Source organism: Sitophilus oryzae, unplaced genomic scaffold (assembly GCF_002938485.1).
Source record: "Sitophilus oryzae breed Bouriz unplaced genomic scaffold, Soryzae_2.0 scaffold_1496_pilon_pilon, whole genome shotgun sequence".
Taxonomy (NCBI): Eukaryota; Metazoa; Arthropoda; class Insecta; order Coleoptera; family Curculionidae; genus Sitophilus; species Sitophilus oryzae.
Window position 1 is genome coordinate 1,725,303 of NW_022146165.1, and position 17,086 is coordinate 1,742,388.

General features: G+C 30.3%; 1 protein-coding gene and 1 long non-coding RNA gene across 2 annotated transcripts in view; both read left to right on the forward strand.

Annotated features, from left to right (window-relative positions):
- LOC115877680 (transient receptor potential cation channel trpm-like) overlaps positions 1 to 17,086 on the forward strand; it is a 265,132-nt gene that overhangs the window by 62,709 nt on the left and 185,337 nt on the right. The window lies entirely within an intron of this gene.
- Positions 6,734 to 8,087, forward strand: LOC115877670. The gene is made up of 3 exons (XR_004049380.1): positions 6,734 to 6,992; positions 7,042 to 7,297; positions 7,352 to 8,087. It is a non-coding gene; the product is annotated as an uncharacterized LOC115877670 (long non-coding RNA).

Genomic DNA, 17,086 nt, shown 5'->3' on the forward strand with positions numbered 1-17,086 from the left:
TGCTATATTTTCTCTGCAGACATTATGTGCAAATCTTTATAAATAAAAAAGTTGATTACTGAAAATTGCTATGCACTAAAAGTAAATAGATCGTTTTTTTTTTAATTTTTGAATGGAAAAAAGCAAGCCTATCGAATTTTTCTTATTTAAACATCTTGTCAAATATCCGAACTTCAAAATAAAAAAAAGTTTCAATATATAAAGTGGTTCTTGAGTTATCGCGTGTTATCTGTTTGTAAAATCGTTATTTTTGGGGCTTACTCAACCGGGTCTCACAATGCAAATTCACCTCAAATATCCATTTAGTTGGTCATTGGCAAGCACTCTCTCATTGTACATGAAAATAACAAAACAAACATTTACTGATCTGGATAAAATTGATAGTTAAATAGTAAGACTCGCCCGGGGGTACTCCGCCCCCTAGCCACTGACATCACTGACATTCTATTCAATATATCCCATTCCATATCTTCCATCTAATTCAAATATCATTCGGATTTATTGGTTGATAATCTTCAACAACTAGCTAGTGTCACCTGAAATAGTATAAGGGCTTCCCCCGGACGCCATTCTGCCGCTAAACAGATTCGCATCCCAATCGAATAAGCTATTTGGGTGGCTCACCATCCCAACGCCGCATCGTCAATCGAGAAGACATTATGGAGACCTCAAACTCTCAAGACCAACTCGAAGGCAGGACGTCACAGAGGTTTTCTTACCGTGGTCAAACGACCCCGTTGGCTTACAGTCAAACGACTTGCAACTATATTAGACAAAAGACTCGCAACCTCCATTTGTGAGCTCTGTGACAAAACACAACACTACACAGCCGGCCGGCCTACCAACGACTGACTGACCTGCCGCCTGCCGAGCTAAGCCATATCAATACATCACAATTTTACCTGATCACAAATATTTACATCGCTTGCCAATGAATCATACTGTTTTCTCTAATAGACTTTCAAATAGAGTGTTTTAGCATTACCAAATAAATAAATAGAGAGTTTCCGAAGGAATGCATATTGTTTATTAGAATAGTGAATAAATAAAAGCATTATTATGACGAACTTATTTTCCAAGTTTTACATGTTAAAAAGTTGAGTTTTTAAATTCTCGCGATTTCTGACTTTTTTCGTTATAAAAAAATTGATATCCTATCGATATCCTTATAATTCCATTTCAGATGCTCAAAAACATATCTGATGATTTTATGTAGTTATCTTTTCGAAAAAAAAAGGCTGGAAAGGCGTACCGAAGAAATCTGGCAACGCCGCAACAGCACACCGTCAAAGAGTAGATAAGACAAGAGACGACAGTTCGCGCGGTACCTTTCATGTTTGAGTGGTGGGGAGAGTGACCTCGTCTCGCTTGTCCCTTTAAATTTTCGTAATTTTTTCCCGGGAAATTTGAAATACGACTCTTATTAAAACTTGCCTGTATAGCTTATAAATAGTTACTGTATGGGTAAAGAAATAAATAGAAACAAAAAAAATGAGTTTTCTAAATATTATATAAAATAAATTATAATTAGAAACATATTTGTCGGGGAATAAAGATAATAAAAGCAATATTTTGTATATCGTTGGTAAACAAGATAAAGTGATCAAGTCGATTTGTAAGAAATGTTTTATTTACGTGTATTTTTTTACATATGGACTTGAACAAGTGTAAAATCACAATGTGGAGTTTATGTACAAAAAAATAGAGTTGCTCAATTTTTTTTGTAAAAATATATTACAAGCTTCTAACCATGTCTTCGATCTATGGATTACATTTAGTTTAATAACATAATTATATAGTATATTTCTATAAAAATACTTTTCAGGATCCTTTGGAAAAAAGTGAAATATTATGTTTGTCGAAGAATAAGACCTATTTTTGCAGTCTTTATAAGCACACACATTGCCATCATCTCGTCTTTTCCTGCTACTCGTGTCCTGTTCAGTATTCATATTTAACAATATTTACAAATTAGTACGCAACAAAAACAATACTAAAATTAAACCTTAAAAACTCTCAAAACGATAATATATCGAAAAACTCTGAAAACACACTTTAAAAAGGCAAAAATGCAAGAAAACCACTAATCAGTTTTGTTTATGTTTAGGCCTGATTAGCACAGCTGATTAGCGTCCTAAAATCATAGGTTAGATTTTATCTGTTTATCTTTAAAATCGATCAACTTAGTCATTCTGTTTCTTTGATATTATCAGTACATTGCGAAAAAAGAACCTAAACCAACCTAAACTAAAAATTTACATTTCCGCATTAACATACGTTACTTATATCCTTCTTATATTATTAATTTATTTTCAGAAAATCTTGTTTATTTTTCAAAGAAATATACTTGGCAACAGACAAAATGGGACTTGATGGGACCTTTAAATTTTAATATATCTGCGTCTCTCTCGCGAAATTCGACTTCTTTGTTCACTGTCGTCTCTTGTCTTATCTACTCTTTGACACCGTCGCATTTCTCTCACTCCGACTTAATAAGATCAGAAGCAACAAATCCGCAAATTTTCAAGTCAAATTCAAATGTGTTCATTGAAACGTCAAACAGAACTTTCAAGAAAAGGGATTTTATTTATAATAAATGCTAACACACTGAATTGAATAGGTGCTATGTAATTTGTCAGTACTTTATTACCTCTAACTAATAAATCATCAACATTCGAAAAAAAGTAAATATTTTTGTTAAATATTCAAGCAGTCATCATTTTAAATACCCTTGTTTCGTATTCCCTATATTTACGTAATAAATCATACTTTCCAGCCGTATTTGTTTTTCTCGAAATCCACATTTCAGTTAACCCATTAGCGAATATATTCAACCTGTCATATTCCGTATCGTTGTTTAAAAATTCGGTATGAAATATCAAAGAAAATTGGAATAAAAAAAACATCTTGATTAATAAGAGTGTTATATGGATTACCTTTGTTCGCAGCAAATGAGATTTTTTTGTTAGGAGAAAATAATTCAGGATAATATACATTAATAAAAAATATTTTCATATACGTTATAGTGATGAATACGATACGTACGATTTATTTTTGAACGATTTGAACAAACTACAAACAGATTTTGTGTATCACGGTATAAATAGCTATTTTTTTGTAAATAACTTTCACATCGCTTGTATTTTATATCCATAATTTTGGGCTTTTGTTCCAGTATTGATACCCTACTACATAAATACTCATTCTATATATATCTTTCTTTTTCTTAAACCTTTATTCAATGTTTCAATTGTGATTCTCTTGAGTATAGGTTTCTTTATTAAAAATTAAATTATTTCTAGATGTTTTTAAATCATTTATTTGCCGACGTTTCGATTTTTCATGCAAATCTTTCTCAAGGCATCTCAGATGAGGGAAAGATTTGCATAAAAAATCGAAACGTCGGCAAATAAATGATTCAAAAACACCTAGAAACCATTTAATTTTTAATAAAGAAACATATACCCAAGAGAATCACAATTAAATAATAAATACTAATAATAAATACACATTTTCATAATAATGAAGGCGGCATGAAATTATACAGGGTTGTTCACCACATACGACACGGAGTATTGTAGCTAAACGATGAGATTTTTACAAATTGTAAGTTTTGGGTTCGATGAAGGACTATTAGAGGTACAATTTAAAAATAATTTTACAAGATACAGAGTGTCCCAAATAAGTAAAATATATCAAAGTTGTATTTTTTTAAATGGAACACCCTGTATATTATTACATTTTTAGTTTCTACGATTAAAATAAAGGTAAATTTGATTAAGGTTTATTATACTTAAACCTTACCGTTTTTGAAATATTTTCAATTTTGTGAAATTGCAGTAAAATTTTAAGGCTTCATTTCTCCAAGGGTATCAAAGTTTTTAATACTAAATATTTACTGAAGTTTATTTACTGATCAATTATTGTGTTGCAATAATAAAAATAATACTACCTTATACAGAGTGTCTAAAAATTTATTTTATATAATTATTAGCTTCAAACGGCAATAACTTGTTTAATTTAAATAGAACACCCTCTATATTTTACGAGAATCAGATGCACAATTTAATTGTCTATCAAATTATATTATACCATTTTTTACCTGTCTCTTTAAGTTTCCGTAGAAAATGCATTTTCTTGTAATTTAGAATTTATTTATCAATATACCCATGGACTATTGACATTTTAGATTATTTTTAAAGATGTACCAAATTTTTAAAGAGTACAGATACTAATATTGTCGATATAATTCGTTTATTTCGTTAAAAATAAAAAAAACACTGTTTAAATATTTGTTAAAAAGGATCAATTAATATGATTCCAGTATTCAAACTACATTAACTGACTGTTTGCGTTGATTAATAATAATTGCTCGAAATACTAAAAAACTGAATTTTGTATGGGCATTAGACAGTGTGATAAAAAGTAACACCTTAAAAATGATATTTCATTTTTTAATAAATGCTTATTTATAACAACTGAGACTTTAATTTGATAACTTATTATTATATTGATTTCTGACTCAGATCCACATTTATTTATAATAGTTTATTAACGAACACAATTAAGTATGTAATTAATTAGTATATGGGCGGAAATAATGGTGTTATATTTAATTAATGGTATACTCTTTTATAAAGATTTAAATAGTTTTCTTTTTGCATACAAATGGGCTAGTAATATTATCGTTTTGCTAAAAACGATAATATTACTAGTCTGTACATTTTGTACATTTGTTGCTTTAAAAACAATTTAAAATGTCTAATAAATGAGGTCTAAATTAAAAGAAAATGCATTTTCTGCGAAAACTTGAAGGGATAGGTAAAAAATGGGATAATACAATTTGATAGACAATTTAATTGTGCATTTGATTCTCCTAAAATATACAGGGCATTCCATTTAAATTAAAGAAGTTATTGCCGTTTGAAGCTAATAATTATTTAAAATAAATTTTTAGACACTCTGTATAAAGTAGTATTATTTTTATTATTGCAACACAATAACTGATCAATAAATAAACTTCATTAAATATTTAGTATTAGAAACATTGATACCCTTGGAGAAATGAAGCTTTAAAATTTTTACTGCAATTTCACAAAATTGAAAATATTTCAAAAACGGCAAGGTTTAAGTATAATAAACCTTAATCAAATTTACCTTTATTTTAATCGTAGAAACTAAAAATGTAATAATATACAGGGTGTTCCATTTAAAAAAATACAACTTTGATATTTTTTATTTATTTGGGACACTCTGTATCTTGTAAAAATATTTTTAAATTGTAGCTCTAATAGTCCTTCAACGAACCCCAAACTTACAATTTGTAAAAATATCATCGTTTAGCCACAATACTCCGTGTCGTATGTGGTGAGCAACCCTGTATAATATTGTAAGCAATGAATCCAATTCTCACAATTTTTTGAACGAGCCGTAGAAACGAACGAGTCGCATTGTGATCCGATTCAATTTTTACGATTCATTCGTTCAAATTTTATGGATCCGTGCTGGCCACGAATCCATTGAACGAACCGTATTATAAGCAATGATTCAATGCTTACGATTTTTTGAACGAACAAGTCGCATTGTGGTCCGATTGAATTCTAACGATTCTTTTTTATGATTCCTTCATGCGAATTTTATGGATCCGTGCTGGCCACGATTCAATTGAACGAACCGTATTGTAAGCAATGAATCAATACTCATGATTCAGTGAACGAACGAGCCGTAGAAACGAACGAGTCGCATTGTGATCCGATTCAATTCTTACGATTCTTTTGTTCAAATTTTCCATGCTGGCCACGGTTTAATTGAACGAACCGTATGGTACGCAATGAATCAATAATCACAACTTTTTGAACGAACGAGCAGTAGAAACAAACGAGTCGCCTTGTGATCCCATTCAATTCTTACGACTCGTTTGTTCAGATTTTATGGATCCGTGTGTAGATAAACAGACAATTCGGGGTGTATTGCTGGCTGCATCATGTGTATATGTCGTGACAACGATAATAATCTGTAGTAGTTTAGGCGTTTACTCCTGGTTTATTCTCAAACCACCGTGCTGGACACCGATACGGGCACCGATTTTGCCGGTGTGTGTGAAAGCGCTCTAATACTTTATGTGCCGACTATCATCTAAAGGTGCGTATTCATTATCCGAACGAACGAACGAACGAATGTACGCTAGTCCGCTCTACGGAGGCAATGCCAAATGCCTCCGGTCTTCTCGTGCGGTTCTATCGTGCGGTCCCCGTCCATACCACTAGCGAACATTCGTTCGTTCGTTCGTGCGGATAATGAATACGCACCTTTAAGGCAAATGAAATATGAAACAAAACCCATCAATATCAATCATAGATCCAGGAACCATTCTATGGCAAAAACAAGTTACAATAACTGCCACAAAACAATATATTTCCAAAAAATTTCTAGAATAATGGAAAATTTACCAGGGCAGAGACAAGGAAAAGTCTGAGAAAAATGTTAAAATAATAGGCATTTAAAGCTGATGGTATTGATGGACTCTATGTGAGTACGACAACCTGGCAAATGTGCGGATCTTTTTGTATTAGGCAATGAAATGCCATTGACAAAAAGCTATATGGAGGGTTCAACCCCCAAACCATTAGACCTTTTGAAAAGGATAGTACTGGAGAATATAACCTAATTCTTTTAAATATATATCTATTCGATTCATAACAAAAATCATACGATTTAGTATTATTTATAGGATACATTAAAATACGCAACCAACCGTCATTGAACCGTCCAATCAGATCAAAGGAGTAATCGTCGTAGATCGTGCGTTATCGATAATGTTCGGTGCCTGGAGAAAATTGACAATTGACAAGAGAATTGTTTATTATTTTTGACTTTTTAGTTCGTTTAATTTAATAATTACTAAAACCAGTAGTTCGAAAGATATATTTAAAAATAAAAGATAAAAATCCAAAAAATTAATTATCTATTAACGTGGATTTGGACGACAATAGGTAAGAACACTAAATTTATTTCTATATTCGATATAAACTTGTTTATTAGGTTTTTAGTTTGTGATGTTTCATTGATGATCATTTTCATGTTCATCGTCTTTGAATTGACATGAGGATATCTATGGAAAAGTAACTAATCTGAAAGTAAGCCAACATATCGTTTGTCCTTTGTGTGCTAAAGAAAAGATTTTCTTTTCGCATCATGAGGAAGTATTACATCAATTAAAAAATGTTAGGAAGTTGATTACTTGTCATGGAAAAGTATACCAATGGAAATTATTTGTTAAAGAAGTATAATTCTAAGGGTAAATTTTATTATAATTAGTAACCTGTCTATTTTTTATACGTAGATGTTTCAGGTTTTAAGAATAAATTGGTTGAACCCAAAATCTGGAGGAAGTACCTATATCCATACACAGAATATGCCCATTAAAAATACTAGTCCAAATTTGCTTTAATGGTAGACAATTATTCAATACAAATTAACTTTTTAAGTGACTGAAATATTAAATAGTTTAGAATATGGTATAACAATGTAAAAAAATATTATTTTCAGGAACGATTAGGGCCCGATATATTTGAAACTCATGTTGGACATAGTATTGAGTTGGGTAGAATATTATTCTACGTTAAGTGAGGGTATCAGATACCTATTATTGTACTGTATTTTAATATATACATTAGAATTGTTGGTTTTTTCATATTTGTTTTATTTATTATTTTACTTACAAGTTATATAAAGTTAACACTAAAATCTACTTTTTGACTTATATAAGTTAGTCTGTGGTTTAATGCGTGATTACATCCACATGATTTCAAGTTTTTAAAATATAAATATTATAACTGGCTTTAAAAACTCCATTAAACTGTTAAAAGTGTAATTTATTTCAAAATAAATATACATATATAGGTATATATTAATATCGAAAAACATTTTTATTCCTTAACACCAATTTAATCATCACATACATATGTATAAACATTTATTTACGTTATTTCAAATGAAGACCACAGGAAAAACCAGCTTTGTTCATTTTAACTGGAGCCGAGAAAATGCAATTACGAGTGAACTACTCTGGTTTTTCTCCTGTAGGGCAAAATAACTAAGCTGTAATATCTCTGGGACTAAGCATATTATTATTGCTTTCTTTGATGGTGCCTCGAATAATGCAACACTTGCCTATAAAATTGTCTCGCTATCAATTTCTATGAAAATGTAACATATTATCTGGTTTTTTCCGTGTAGTCTTCAAATGATCTAAAAATTCAGCAGGAATGATCCATTATGCAGCAAACACACTGATGTTGAATCATTGGAAGCTTTTTTGTGGGCATTTCACAAATAAAATGAAATATCTGATCAAAAACTGAAAATGCAAATCAGATAGTAAGCTTTATAAATACATACATATATATAAATAATCATACCTACATCTATTTATGTCGTACAATCCAACCGATATTTTAATATCCTAGCCCAAGTAAATAATCAAAAATGCACTTTTTATATCAAAAGCAGTAATGTTATCAAGGGTTCCAATTAATATCCAGGATTTAAAAAAAAACACGATCCTAATTCTTATTATTTTTCTAAATACGTATTGTCTGATAGGCAATTACAAAATAGAAATCTGATGTGAATAGAAAAATAAAGTAAAAACTGTAAAAACATGTAAAAACAACAACAAAAATTCTAACCAAAGATTTAACCGTCATACGACATGAGCATCACGTGATTGCACAATACCCAACGATAGGGTACGTACCTCTTTCATCTGATTGGACGGTTGGTTGCGTATTTTAATGTATCCTATTATTTATACGATAACTTTTTAAATATCAGAACTATAAGGATTTACAAAATACCAAAAATACTTTAAATATACTTACTTTTCAAGTTGATTGACGTATATGTTTATTTATGTTCTGTAAGGCAGAATATTTGGAAATATTGCCTTATCACGATATCTTTAACTTCTAAGGGATTTTTTAGATTAAAAATAACAATCTTAAAGCCAGTTTATAATGTGCATTGATGCATAATTTGAGCACTTATCTAAACTCACTTTGTATATATATATATTCTTTACAACGGTTTTTTCTTTTGAGTATCATCAGTTCTCGTCTAATATCCAGTCTTAATTATTTAATTAACTACAGAAACATATTTTATATATTATTTTTTGAATTCTGACACTTGATAAAGCAATATTTTTAACTTGTAATGCTAAGTAAAATATTTAAATTATTACTCATTTAGTAACGTGAAATTTTTCAACGACGCGTTAATTAAACAATTTTAAGTACTGTTAAAACAGAAATTAACAAATCGCATTTTGTTTAAAGCAATTCTAAATATTTTATCTTACTTGTACATACAAAGCCTACCTGCCGGATTTCGCGAATAACCATATAAAATACAACCAACCAAGCAGTCATACAAACAACCGAAAATTGTGAAACTTTTAAACTTAAATGTAGTGGAAATTTTCACACTTGCTCGAATTTCGTCTCTGTATTTAATTCTATTTAAGTTACTGTTTAGGAAGACGCTGGTATACAGAGTAAAATATGTGACGCTTTATAACAAATTTAATTTAAATAAGAGTAAATCTTACCCAACAAAGGATTAAAAACAAATGGAGAATATCTTAACCATCTAAGATTCGCTGATGACATAGTTCTAATTGCCAATAATCCCGAAGAACAACAAGCACAAATTCAATGGAACGAAATTATGCTGGGAATAACCAAGAAAGACCATAAAAGAATATAGTGGATACGACAGAAGACCCAGGTAATAGATGTCATCAGATCAGTCAACAGAATCAAATATAGTACTATTCTTTTAAAAGTTCCTCAATATGGCCGACCTAGTTACGAAAATTGGTAATTTTTTTTAATGAAAAATAAGTTGGCGTTAGCGAATTCAGAAATTGAAATACTCTTTGGTTAACAATAATATTTTCCAGGATTGTCAAGTTGACGTTAAAGTTAGGTTATTAGGTGGTTGTCATAAATAAAAACATAAATTATTGAAATTATTTAATAAGAATAAAGGTATTTTACCGCAGATCCAAAGGGATTTTACTTAAAGGTATTTTATAAACTTTCTCAGTGAGAATATTAACTCCCCTGTTTCTTATATTTCAGTTAAAGGGACGTAAGAACTATAGGAAGTAAATTTTTGTTTTCATGTTTTGACGATATCTGAGAGTTCCTAGAATTATCAAGATTATTGAATAATTATAGTTGTTTAATAAGTGAAATTGATAGAAGACTTGGAAATAGGATGATGCTTTTCATGTTATACTTGATAGATCACCCCATTTCTCTTAATTTGTTTTTATTTCAGCACAGTTAATCACAAATTGAATTGATGTGTGCAAAAACAGCTATATATTTTCAAACATCTTATTTAAATAGTCCTTTTATATACTGTTAAACTGTATCAACTACAAAGTATTTAGCAAAAAATTATAAGGTAATAAATTTTATAGATATAATTTATGAAAATTTATAATATATAAAGATTAGAACACAATCCTTTGAAGGAAAAAGAAATACTCAAAAACTCATTAAATATACTTTATTAAAAATAGCAATATACAAAAACATCCATGCAAACTGTAATAATCAGAACATTATCCACATTATACCTTTATTAAATTTGTGTCCACACTCCTGTCAAGGAAAGCCAGAAATGTTTGTTTAAATATTAACTTATTTTAAATTGCCAGAAACACATCAGAATATATCACAACCACAACTATAGGTTAATCAGTACTAAATTTTTAAGTGATGCGTTAACTAACAAGTATAGGATAAAAACAATTATTAATATAGAGTGTACTATACAATGTCCTGCTTATTTATGAAATGACTTTCCCTTCAAATGTGAGGAATACCAGTAAAATAAAACATAATTTTTGGTTTGGTTTGGTGTTTGATATTCTAACTACATCTATTACAAACCTTAAGTGCTTTTAGTGTGTAACTGTATTTTATTATTCTTTGTGTATCCTGTAAAGTAAAAAAATATATATTTCAAGAAATATAAAAACAATGCAATAGATATCAAACAGATTCATAAAAACTACTTACAATTATTGTACATAATTATATATTTCAAGTGTTATTTGATGTTTGGTCCCATTACCAACATTACCTTATTTAGGTCTTCTCTACTAACTCAACTTTTAAACCTGTTTTAAACCTTCTTTATATTTTAAAACTGATTTACAACAATCTGTAATGCCCGCGCTCTTTCCTGTGAAATATAAGTTTTAATCTATTTATTATCATATAGTACATATTAACAAACCTGAAAATTACTGATACGAGGAAACTTCTCAAAATAATTAGAGACTTTTTTACAAACATCTGGACTAATTTATTTTCACGAATTTGTGAACGAGTCAATGTTTTCTAATACGTTTTTAAGCGTTTTGCACATTTTGAATATCTTCCAGCCTATTCGTCAATTCTTGATCGGTGAAAAGATTATTTATAACGATATAATTAGTACTGCAGGTTGCAGGTTAAATAAAAGAACAAAATCAAGTAGAATTTGTGAATAAAAACTCAAAAAATAATGAAAATATTTAGAAAAAGGAACCGTAAACGTCAATGTCAGCCAAATGTCAGAGTTCAATTGGATTTACCACAGATTATCAATTTGAACGATTTGAAGTACAGTCGATTCCAGTCTTTGAATAAGAAGACTAAGGAAGGAGCATATCAAAAATCTTAGGTACACCGCGATGGGCCTCAAATATGGCCGACTTAAATTCCGGTTTATCAGTGTCGTTCTAATTTTATTTAAAAAATGTAAAACTATGATGTAGGGTAGACATGGGGTAGACTCAATAATTTGTTGTATTTTACGTTGTGAATAAATGTTGGTAGTTATTAAAATTGTTATAAAAATATATAATTCTAATAAAAATAGATAAGTTATAATAAGTATTTATTAACACAAACATCCGATACGCTACTGAAGCAGGTAAGTCAAATTAACGTATCTAAATTCTTTGACATCTAATCTTTGACAAGTAATAAATAAAAGCTAAAAATGCAAGAAAAATATATAATTTAGTTAATTTAAGTGAATTTCATAAATGATCGGTTTACTACACGTATGTATATTATATAGTCACTTACTAGCGAAAAGTTGTTCCACTATTTCACTCAATTTTTGCCGAGATCTACCGCACGCTACACAACCAACTATTTTAGAGTCTTTTTCGATAAATCGCGATAGTGTCACTCAGAGAATAGGTACATTAAAGAAATGCTAACTTCATGTTAAAAAATGGAAACAGACGCCACCTGGTGTCGCCTGGCAGTACTAGCTAAATTGAGGGGAATTTGAGGGGCGGGGCTTAAAAGAGGGGAAATTTTTAAAAAAATATTTTTAGTTATCACCAAAGGTATCACTGACTTACTGTTTAAAGTTAATAAACATATTTTTTATTACTTTAATATAATTTAATGTATTAAAAAATATGTCTATTAACTTTACACAGCAAATCAATGATATTATTAAAGACTTATTATTTTCAGAGAAAATTCATAGTAAATAAATTACACATTCGTAAACAATATCATTTATTTTTTAGAGCTGCGATTTATATTACAATAATATTAAAATATATATATTTTTTTAACAATGAAAAAGAATATCCCGGAACCTGAAAAAGAAAGATGATCAATTAATCACTTAAATTAGTTCAAAATACATTTTGCAAATAACTAGTGAATTGGAAAGATAAACATACTATTAAAAAGACATTTTAGTAGTATGTTATCATCTATTTACTGATTATACATAAGTATATAATAGGTAAATAACATGCATAAGGCACTATGATACAACTACCTGTATCATTATAACACACTAATATCACAAAAAATATATGCTAATTTAAATTCCTTTATTGATCTAATGAAACACTATCTAGCCTCAATGCATGCCATCCCAAAGGCAAAAAAAAACTGTTATACCAAATAAATATAAGCTGAATAAAACATAAACCAAGCCAACGTGCATAAACAACCAAAAAATGGACCAAAAAATACTTTTATCAGATCATACCCTTGGATATATTATGTATTTTATATATCGCACATCCCGTTCAAAAGTTTACTAACTCAAAATAGAGAATATAGAGAACATTGTCAGGAGAATTAAAAGAAAATTTAAGTTAAGGCAATATGCTCCTTTTTGCATATTAACGGCCAAATAATATAATGTTGATTTAATAAAATTTTACTGGCATCCTTCTGAGGTATAAATCAGATTAAAAGGACATTGTTTTTGTAATAATTGTTTGTTTTGTAAACATTTTTTGAAGACAATACAGTTTTGAACGGGCTGTGCGATATAAAACAAGGATCTTACTATTATTTGAGGTTAGAAAGTATTTAAATAATATAAAACATAATCAAAATCATTTTTCATCATAAATTATAGAGGTACTTACGTGTTTTGATATTATTATCAGGAAATAATACGTTTAGTTAAACAGGTACGCTGCCAGGCAAGTTCTATCGGCGGGTCTTTGCAAAAGTTGAAATCTAAAAATACAAAAATACGTTTACATCTTAGTTGTATTTACGAATAAAGTATTTGTGTGTAATTTCTGACTTACCAGTTAACTGAATAATCGCATTAAATACATCCAAATGGTCATTTAATATTGTAAAAAGCAAAATTGTTTTAAATCACTTGCCAGGACAGCCCGGCCAGCTTCTTTGTTGGCAAAATGGCCGCGGTATCATGATTTAAGCAATGTGAGTGACAAAGAAAGCCAATGCCTGGCAGATGTTGCTTTCTTTGTCGTTGGTCCTGGCACGTTTAAATTTGACTGTTGCCTGTTTTCCCATACAAGTGACACCCCCGTGGCGTCACTGTTAATTTAAGTTGTGCCACAATTTTCATCTAGATTTACTACCTTTATACAACTATCAGTAGTAGAATAAATAATAAATAACATAAAATAAGCTCCGTAAAGACTGACAAATCCACAAAATTTCAAATCAAATTGAAATGTGTCAAATGAATCGTCAAACAGAACTGTCAAGGATCCCCACCCTAGAAAGCTTTTATGGTGGCTTTTCCGCCCACCATGCATGAATACATGGATAGCATTATGCTCCTTCCTTAGTCTTCTTATTCAAAGATTCCAGTTTAGAGATTTTCGTTTTTTAAGCCTCCCATACTGAAGTCCGCCATATTGCGAAGTTTTAAATGAATACAAGTATACCTCAAGTGGTAATGGGCGGGACACCAGGCAAGAAGAACGGACAACAGATGGACCACAAAAATTACAGCATGGTACCCACGAGGAATTAACAGACCTAGAAGAAGACCAAACCTGAGATGGGATTCCATGATATTAGAAAATTATCAGGGATGACTTGGACTCGCATAGCCAGCAATAGACAACAATGGGCCCAGTTACAAAGAGAGTACCTAAACATGTGAGGAAGGCTACACCATAATTGGAAATGGTTGAATAGCTGATAATATGATCTAGGATTAAAGTTCTAAGTGCAAAAAACTGGACCACCTTGTATTGTAATTTAAATTTTCTTATCAATGTTCAAATCTATGCATGGAATTTTTTGTTGTTTATTTTATTTCTAATATTGACCGATGTATATTCTATAAATATCACAGATTAATTTCTAAAGATATTTGGAGGACTTTGTCAACACATTAAACGGTTTGAAATCCATACGGTACTCACCTTGTTTGTATTCAAATAGGGATTAAACAGAGACGGACTTGGAATTTCCATTGCATGTTTGAACACACGTATAGGTAGGGGCAGATATTGCGGATAACCCCAGAATTATATCTTGGCATTATAATTACCTTGTCGTTAGCGTGATTTAGTCTCAGTTTAACCAAAGGACAGATTGATTGATTGGTCATTGGAGTCGAATCAATATCGATAATGAGTTTATTTTAGTCTCAGAAGAAGTTAGTATTAAACTGAAAGTAATTACTTGAACTTAGTTTTTTTTTCTGGTGTTATTGGTGGTTAAAGAAACAAATTATGAGAAGGAAAAGAAAATACGAAGAAGATATACACAAGGTGATTGATGTAATTTTTTTTATATTGAGGAGTAAGATTAATATTTAAAATTAAATTGTGATATTTTAATGTTAAGAATCAGGTACATTGGTATTTTGGTATACAGGGTTGTTCACCACATATGACACGAGTATTGTAGCTAAACGATTAGATTTTTACAAATTGTAAGTTTTGGGTTCGTTGAAGGACTATTAGAGCTACAATTTTAAAATATTTTTACATGATACAGAGTGTGCCAAATAAGTAAAAAATATTATAGTTGTTTTTTTTTAAATGGAACACCCAGTATATTATTCTATTATTTGATTCTACGATTGAAATAAAGGTAAATTTGATTAAGGTTTATCACACTTAAACCTTACCGTTTTTGAAGTATTTTCAATTTTATGAAATTGCAGTTAAGGCTTTATTTCTCCAAGGGTATCAAAGTTTTTAATACTAAATATTTACTGAAGTTTATTTATTGATCAGATATTGTGTTGCAATAATAAACAAAATACTGTTATACAGAGTGAAATTTATATTAAATAATTACTAGCTTTAAACAGCAATAACTTCTTTAATTTAAATGGAATAGGTACCCTGTATCTTTTAGAGAACCAGATGCACAATTTAATTGTTTATCAAATTTTATTATACCATTTTTTACCTATCCCTTCAAGTTTTCGTAGAAAATGCATTTTCTTATAATTTAGACCTCGTTTATCAATATACCCATGGAATATTGACACTTTAAATTATTTTTAAATATGTAATACATTTTCATAGGTGGCGCCACCTACAAATGGGAGTCATATTGACATCAAAATCAAATTTCTCATATCAAAAAACATCCGTCCACCAATTTTCATCCAAATATTGACGTTGCTTCAGAAATTATTTGGAAAAAATCGAAATAAAACTGAAACTTCTACACCCTGTATCTCCGAAACTAAGTATTTTAGGACCTACATTTATACAAACTTTTTTATTTTTTTTTATCTGCAGAATATGCTGTCGAAGTTTCCGGAATACAATTCGAACCACCCTGTATATTTGATTCACTTGGGCTGCCTGTGTTCCAACAATTTCAAATATGAGAAAAATATTTAGTTAAAGGAGCGTTAAAATAGAGAACTAGAAATTGTGAGAAACCCGCAGCCTGCATATTCCTGTTTTAATAAAGAGGAATATTTTCCTTATATTTGGAAGGAATGCATTTCCCGCTGCAGCAGGTAATGAAATACGTAGATATTAAAATTCCCCAAAAAATTTGTAGGCGGGTTCATTTCTTGAAAAAAAAATCTACAAAATAAAAAAGTTATTTTTTTAAACCCTAAGCCCACGGTCACACCGAAAGCGTTTCTAGCGTTTTGCGTTTTTTGCGTCTCAAGCGCTTTTTGCGATTTTACAGTTTTAAGCGCTTTTTTCGATTTGTGTCATTAAAAACACGCAAAAGACGCGGCAGGTCTGCAGTTTCTATCAAGATGTCAATAATTAGTAACGTCACAAGCTCGTGGATTCCCGGCCCGTTCAACAATCAAAGGCTGATTCATGGTACACCGGGCAGTACCCGAGCCGGGCACGTTCCGTAAAGTAGACACCGAGCCACGTCCGGGCCTTCAATATATGCTACACCGAGTGGACAACGGGGATCATGTCCGTGCCGATTATATTCTAGAAAACAGTGTTGCCGCAGTGGTACATTTGTACCAAATTTGATACTTTTAATTCTATTTGGTACAGTAGTACTACATTTTCAAATCCAGGATGATTTGGTACAATAATTATTTCCCACGCGCACCGAAATTGAATAGATATTTAATAATTATTGTCGTTGATATTGCATTAAACGCGCTTACCGATACCATTCGGAGAAAATCCGCATTAATTAACGACGTATTATAAACGTTGTAATGTCTATAGCGTTGCCTATATTAAATAACCCGAAGAAAAAACTTGAAAATTTACTGTTTCTAACATGCTTCTATATTTGCGTTTTTTTTAAAT